At 35.2% G+C, this 8,144-nt stretch overlaps 1 non-coding gene across 1 annotated transcript; it reads right to left on the reverse strand.

Annotated features, from left to right (window-relative positions):
- Positions 1 to 2,298: 2,298 nt before the first annotated feature.
- On the reverse strand, positions 2,299 to 2,440 carry LOC116635345. Its single transcript, XR_004300138.1, has one exon. It is a non-coding gene; the product is annotated as a U4 spliceosomal RNA (small nuclear RNA).
- Between the last annotated feature and the right edge of the window lie 5,704 nt (positions 2,441 to 8,144).

Here is an 8,144-nt window from a genome sequence, read left to right on the forward strand (position 1 = left end):
ATTAAAAAATGGGAGCTTCAAGGGGTTAAGTAAATTTTTCATTGTTATGAAGCTTGTAACTGACAAATTTAGAATTCCAATTCAAATATATATTTTTTAAAGACTTTATTTGAGAGAGAGAGAGCATGAACAGGGGGAGGGGCAGTAGGAGAGGGACAAGCAGACTCCCTACTCAGTGGGGAGCCTGATACAAGGCTTGATCCCAGGACCTGAGCCAAAGTCAGACTCTTAACCAACTGAACCACCCAGGTGCCCCTCAAATGTCTATTTATTTATTTTTTATTTTTTAAAAGATTTTATTTATTTATTTGACAGAGAGAGACATAGTGAGAGAGGGAACACAAGCAGGGGGACTGGTAGAGGGAGAAGCAGGCTTCCCGTGGAGCAGCATCAGGCTCCATCCCAGAACCCTGCAATCATGACCTGAGCCGAAGGCAGATGCTTAACGACTGAGCCACTCAGGCGCCCCTCAAATGTCTATTTAAATAGTCAAAAGAATTTCTCCCTTCTACCACCTTTCCTGCCCCAAGGGAAAATGGAGAACCTCCACTTTGAAGAAATCAGTCTGGAGAGGGAATGCAATGGAAATTGAAGGAAAATCTCAAAGTTTTCCTGACATGGAAAACTAGTTATGCCAAGTTTAGCATAACTAGTTTAAAGTTTAGATTTCTAAACCCCTTCCTCATTGGCTGTTTTTCACTGTTTTTTTTTTTTTTTCTTTTTATGGTGGCTCACAAGACAAAAACTTAAATATTTTTATATTTTAGAAAGCTACCCAATCTTCCCATTTCTGCTGTTCTCACACAAACATTTGCTGCAAAGAAAGCCATACTACAAGAAAGTGTGGTATAATTAGGTTCTAGTGAGTAATATAAAGGGTTACTCCAATATATTCACATTTTTAAAAAGGAGGAGGCTATATGACTCTATGATCCCATCTCTCTACATCATGCATTTTTTTTCAAAAATGACTGAAATAAACATACAGAGCTCTATAAAATATATCAAAATAGGAAAAACAAATACAGCTAGCTTACATTTATTGAGGTTTTCTGGAAGTCGTTTGTGCTACAAAGCATTAACTTAAAACAAGGATAGGGACATAGAAATAGAAGAATGGACCTCATAATTTATTTGTTAAAGGCATGCCATAAAATCCTGTTCATTAACTATGGAGAGATCACAAATTTGACTCTAGTTATTTTAAATTCTGTTTAAGAACAAAGATATGATGTTACTCTCAGTAATACAATTATAGTTGATTGATTTTTTCTCTTACAATTTTTAATTTTTTGTAATTAAAGTATAACATACAGTGTTACAGTAGTTTCAAGTGTATAATATAATGATCCAACAATTCTAGATATTTCTCGGTGCTCATCAATACAAGTGTATTCTTAATCCCCTTTATCTACTTTACCCATCCCTCCATGCACCTCCCCTTTGGCAACCTGTAGTTTGTTCTCCGTATTTAAGATTCTGTTTTTTTGTCTGTTCCTTTTGTTTGTTTGTTTCTCAAATTCCACATGAGTGAAATCATATGGTATTTGTCTTTCTCTGACTGACTTAATTCACTTAGCATTATACCCTCTGGGTACATCCATGTTCTTGCAAATGGAAAGATTTCATTCTTTTTTATGGCTGAATAATCCATTTTATACATGTATATATACACCACATATTCATCTATGGACAGACCTTTGGGCTGCTTCCATACCTTGGCTATGTAAATAATGCTGCAATAAACATAACGGTGCATATACCCCTTTGAATTCGTGTTTTCATATTCTTTGGGTAAGTACCCAGTAGAGGAAATTACTGGATCATATCATAATTCTATTTTTTGATTAATTAAAAATTTTTAATTGTAACTTATATTACAATTTTAATTGCCAAAGAGAGGAATAAAACATAATGATGACATACTTAAGTATATACAAGTTGAAAATCCAAATCAGATTTCCAGAAGAAACACTTTTTCTTGCTTCTAAGCTAATCAACTAATTTCTTTTGTGAATATTCAAAAATATAACAGTGAGTAGTGGCTTTAAAAGTGACCTAATAAAAGACACAATATCTACTTTCATTAAATTGTTTTGTACAGCATCTGCTCAATATCCAGGTACCTTTAGTATTTCATCCTACTTCTGATAATGAGTGATGAAAAATGAATAGCATATTCAATATATTAAATGAATATTCTGGTTTTTTAAACTATTTTATTTATTTTTGCCTAGGTAACATGTAGCACAGAACACACAGAGTAAAAAAAAAAAAAAAAAAAAAGTCTTTCATAACCCTTTTTCCAGCACCCTAGTTCTCAATGAAAGGGAAGTAATATTTAATTGATTCATAGTATTAATTGGGAAAAGTTTTCAAGTAGCAATAATTGCGCCTCGGATAAACCTCATTGGCTACGATACTGCCACTGCACATATTTTGATTCAAGAAAAGTTCCCTGAAATAAAGGAAGACTTGGATTGGTATATTGAATGTAATATTCATCTTTTATCTCAAAAAATAAATGCAAAATAGTAAACTGTGAGACATCTCCTAGTAAAATCATTGAACTTTAGAAATAAAAGATCCCTCTGGGTTTCCAGGCAAAATCAAAGTCACTTACAAAGGAAAAAAAATAGGATTGGCATCAGACTTCTTGTCAGCAACAATCAAAGCAAGAAGGAGTGCAGCAAACTTCTCTATAAACTTAAAGAAAGAAGGGGTAAATAAAGGATTTTATGTCCAGCCTAGCTTTTCTTCAAATATTAAGGCTACCACCTATGAGTCTTTCCTGAGGAATCTACTAAAGGATGAACTTCATTTAACTAAGAGATGATTAAGGAAACCAGTAAAAGAACTGGTTATGAGGATTAAATATACTTAATTGTAGATCTAAGACTATAACATAGGTGAGAATGAGAGAGAAAAATTAGTATGTAAATATTCCTTGTTCCATCAAAGTAACACATCAAAAAAAATGAGAAGAGAGAATACACTCAATGGATGCAAGGGTAAGAGGTAGAAGTCAAAGGAAATTATTTGAAGTTGACAAAATAGTTGACATGTAACTAAGGAGGAAGGGGACTACAGACATTAAATAAAAGTATTAAAAGAAGGTAATTAAAAAAATACATCTTAAAAACTATTACACAATAAAAGAAAAAGTTTAAAAAGCAAAGAAAATAGACTACTTAATGAAAGACACCTAGTAAATATAATTCTGGGTTATAAAAGACCAAACTTATCCATTATATTGATCAATGTAAATAGGCTCAATCCATCTATTTAAAAATTTTTTAGATGGGCTTACAAAACCAGAATAGGAATGTTCTACAACCGACTTAATTTCTTCCAAAAATCATTGTCATTCGCCTGCATTTCCCTACCTTGAGCATTTGCCAATATCAGCTTTGTTCCTGTTTATGTTATATACTTGCAAAGTAAGTTTTTAATCCCTCAAATCTTACTGTTCCACATTCAGGTCTTATGAAGCAATTTAGCCTTGGATGTTTATTAAAGTAGAGAAAAATGAGCAAATGTTAGTTTTTGAGGGGAAAAAAATCCATCGTATAATACATTTTATTCTTAAATGCTAAGTGGTTCCAGGGTTTCTTTTTCTCTTTCTTACTGAATTGTGTCAGCTTTTAAGACTGAATACAAAAGAACAGAAAAAAATAAACATGTCAGGAAAAGGTATTTATTTAATGAAAATTCTTTTAGAATCTCTCCATTTCCTTGCTATGTAATCACAAGCAAATCACTAATCCCAACCTCTTCTAAAATTCTGCAGCCTTCCTGCATTGCAGATAATAAAAATTGAGCTATTTTAAAAAGCCATTTTTAAGCAGTATCTAGCACTGCTGCTCACAACCATATCGTACAGAATTTTCACTGGCTTTTAGATGAAATAATATTACCATATGGAAAAATTAGAATATATAGATGGAAGAGAGAAACAGTTATTAAACCAGCCAAAAATCTACCACAACACTATTGCCAGTGTTTCTATATATAGTCATCTGTAGGTTACTCCTAGGGCAGGGAAAAGAAAGCTGCACAGAGCCAGCAGCCCTGCAGGCAGCCTGCTGCCCCTTCTCGGCCTCTGATTTGTAAATGGAGATGAGAGAAGGGGCTGGGAAGGACTTGAATCTGGGTGGGAAGAGCGGGAGTGAAGGCTCTCATAGGCCCTGGTGCTTGGGTACCCCTAGTCCAGCTCCCACCAGGCCAGAGAGTTGGAAAAGAGGGTTAAATACCAAAATAAAAAGAATCCTTAGATAAAGTGTAATCTACTTAGACTTGCAATAGGAAGTCATTTGTCACCTCCTCGTTTTCTGTTTATATCAGATAATCAGAAACAGAAAATATATTTCTCTAAAATATGAATGCATATGACTCTTCAAATGACAAATAAGATATATGTAGTGCAAAAAAATATTAGAGGATACATAAAGTTAGTACAAACAAAAATTTAAAAACCCACACTTAATCATCAAACACTACCACCGTATTTTACATCAACAAATCATTTTGACATGTTTTTAATGACCAGTAGAATTGACTCTGAACTTCAAATATCAGAACTTTACCTAGATAGAAGAAATGGAGCGTTACCTACTACTGTGTCTCCTCACCCTCTTCTAAGTTAGGCCCAGCTAGGATTGGTCCTTAACCACATTTGAGTCACATTTATATTGTATGATGGCTAAGTATTAATTATTAAGTATTATATATTAAGTATTAATATCTAAGTATTAATTGCTCCAGCTAAATTTTTTTTGCTAGTGATATAAAAATTAGGTTACTAAATATTCAGCTTTCATAATAAATCTTTCTTAACTCCATGTATTTCTGTTTGAATTGGGCTGGATGATCCTTGAGTTTCTTTCTAGCACCAAAATGTGATTCTCTGAAAATATAGAAAGAAATTAAGACATGTTTTGCAAATAAGTTAGCTTTTTGTGAGGTTTTCTTAAAGTTATCAAAAAAATCTATTCAGACAGTCTCTTCTGATGCATTTTGACATTCACTCTTTCAGTATAAAGTTAGTTACCATGCAAAAGCAGATTCTTAATAATTGATGTTGTTTGCTTTGAATGTGATTACTCATAGAAGGCTGGAGAAATGAATCGATACTTGCTTAGCTTCTCCAAAATAAATCAGAGATAATTGTTAAAGTAATGCACGTTAATTTAGGCTGTCAAATTAATTTCCCAACACCTCCTTATGCTACAAGAGTCTTAATTAAGAAATAACTAAGGTTGCCTTTTCTTATTATAGGTATTGCTGAGCCACTCGCTCTGAACAAAGTCATTTAAGTCCTTTGATGTATGCAATTTAAAGAACACAAAAGCAAATCTACAGAGTATTATACTGTGTTTTTGTAAATGGGCTTTACAGTTTGCAAAGTGCTTCCATGTTCTTTCTGCAAACTGTGTTCTGTTCTATAAGATACAAACTTGGTCTCCTCTGAAGCTATTTCAGTACAATGTGGAGCCTTACGGAGTGTCCGGTCCCAGGTTCTGTATTTTAAGAGGATCACTGACTAATAGAGTACTTCAGAGAGAGAAAAATGAGTGATAAAGTCTGTGGAATTATATAAGTTGAAAGAACTTTTATGACATACTTAACATAAAAGAAGTAGGATATCATAATAATTGAGGGGGTCTTCTTTTGTTTGAATGCATGTTACATGGTAGAGGGCTTAATTTTATATCTTGTTCCAGATGGTAGAATCAGCACGGATGATTGGTAATAACAGGGAGGTAGATAAAGGCTTCACATAAAGAATCTTTTGACAGTACACAGGGCTGCCTTGCCCAGGAGTGAGCTTCCTGGTACTATGCATCCCCTGGAGAACCACTTGGGAGGGGTGTGGCTAACGCCGAGGGATAATTCTCTGAGAGGCCCACTGTCTCAGGCTTTCAAGCCTGCCAAACATGAGGAAGCCTCTTCTTTCTGGTCCAGCCCATTCCTTGACTCTTGTTATCAACAGTAGATGGAGATTTCAAAACCCCAAAAGATAGGGACTTACCAAAAGTCCTCATGGTCCTCTTATTACATGCCCAACCACGCTTCTGAATTACCCACTGCTATCCAAAGAGCTGGCCATTGTAGGATACACCCTCTCTGCCCCATTATGTCCACTCCTGTGTCCAAGGCTGTTGGAGAGCAAGTGTAAGACCAAAGGTGTCATTCCCCCTTCCCTGCAGTTCATGTATAACCTGTCACACTCTGCCCATCAATCTCATCTAGCACTTACTGTATAATATTTAGTTGTTTTTTTATAACACTTTGGTATGGTGATTTCTTTAAAAGCAGAGACTGTTCTATTTGTCTTTATAACTCCATAGCTTATCCAAGTGTTGGCATTTATTACTCAGTATATACTTAATGGAGGAATAAATGTATTCCATCCTGAATAAGCATTGCCCCAGTGCAGGTACTATATCAATGGCAAGATCTACAGAATTAAAATAAGACACAGTCCTTGCCCTTAAGGAGTGCTAACAAATGAGCAGAATATATGTATATATGAGTGAGTGAGGGCACCTGTATCAGGTGTTTTGCCTTGTAGGATTGCTTTTAATTCTAAGAGTCTATAAATCCGTATTCTTCAATTAAAATAGCTTAAATGCAAGAGCAGAAAAAGTGGCCATACTATATTAGGATTTTCCTAGGTTTGTAATTTACTGTGGGAAATACAGCCCAGCTTCCTGCAAATCAAATAATTTGAAGAGTCAATATATAGTGAAAACATGGGGTTCTTTTAAGTTAAAGAGTTGGAGAACAAAAGGTCTTCGTAAAATTAGTGAGAAAACCATACAAAATGCCCTTTTCTCATATTAAGAATAAAAAAAAAAGACTTTCTGGCTCTGGAATTTAAAGTGTATGGTAACTTATATGCTAATTGAAGAATTCAAAATATTACATCTATAGTAAAAATAATAACATACTGACATGATGTTTACTTTGCATTTAACATTCACAGATTAAATCTGTTCATTTATATATAATGTAGTTGCTTTTATAACTCCTGTTTTTTTTTTTTTTTTTTTTTTTTTTTAAACATATTCTATTTTTTTTTTCTCAAAGATTTTATTTGTTTATTTGACAGAGAGAGAGCACAAGTAGGCAGAGAGGCAGGCAGAGGGAGAGGGAGAAGCAGGCTTCCCGCTGAGCAGGGAGCCCGATGCGGGGCTCGATCCCAGGACCCCGGGATCATGACCTGAGCCGAAGGCAGCCGCTTAACCAACTGAGCCACCCAGGCGCCCCTATAACTCCTGTTTTAAAGAAGATGAAACAGGACCTCGAGGTGAGGTCCTCTGCCCCTGGATGATGAAGTAGAGAGCAGTAGACCTAGAGAGTTGAGCACTGACTCCATGCTCATAACCACATCACTGTGTTGCCTCTTGTATTATAAAAATATTCTCCTAGCTCAGGGTAAGAATTTTATTTTTTACCTTGTGGTAAGATTATTTCTGCCACAGCTGTTCCATAATATAGAATCGGTGATCCATGATGAGTCTTGCTTCTGAAGCAGTAGTGAACAAAGTCATTGAAGAGGCCTTGAGAAGAACCGTACAAAGCCAGAAAGCGAAGTCCTTTAGCAAGAAAACAGTGGCTGGTATTCTAGCCTCTTACTTGGTTTCTCTGGTATTATTTACTCAAACCCAAACAGTCTCCACCCTCTTTGCCCCATTATGCCCACTCCTATGTCCAAAAGGACACAGTTGTGTTAAATGCTATGATTTGATCAAATAACAATATATGACTCTACACATTCACACACATCCAAGCCAACAAGACAGCTGTTGTTTAATCCATTTTGATTTACTGACAGGATGCTTGCTCTGAGAAGCAAGGTACATTTCATTTTGGAATTGAATGATCTACCTTTTCACTTAGTTTCACATATATTCTGTTTTTCACTTTGTGCTCTAAATAGTGAGTTAATTGGGACTATTTAACAGATTGTATATGTGGCTGCTGAGAGCAATTGCATTTTAACAACTGAAACAACTGAAGGAGTTTTTACTTAATTTGCTAGTTCGTTCATGGTTTGCTAGAGAATGACCTTGCCCCCTACAGTTGGATTCAAAGAGTTAAGCAGAAGCTGAAGTGCTCCTGACTGTAGGAGGTGAAAC

Source organism: Phoca vitulina, unplaced genomic scaffold, assembly GCF_004348235.1.
Source record: "Phoca vitulina isolate PV1807 unplaced genomic scaffold, GSC_HSeal_1.0 scaffold10, whole genome shotgun sequence".
NCBI lineage: Eukaryota > Metazoa > Chordata > Mammalia > Carnivora > Phocidae > Phoca > Phoca vitulina.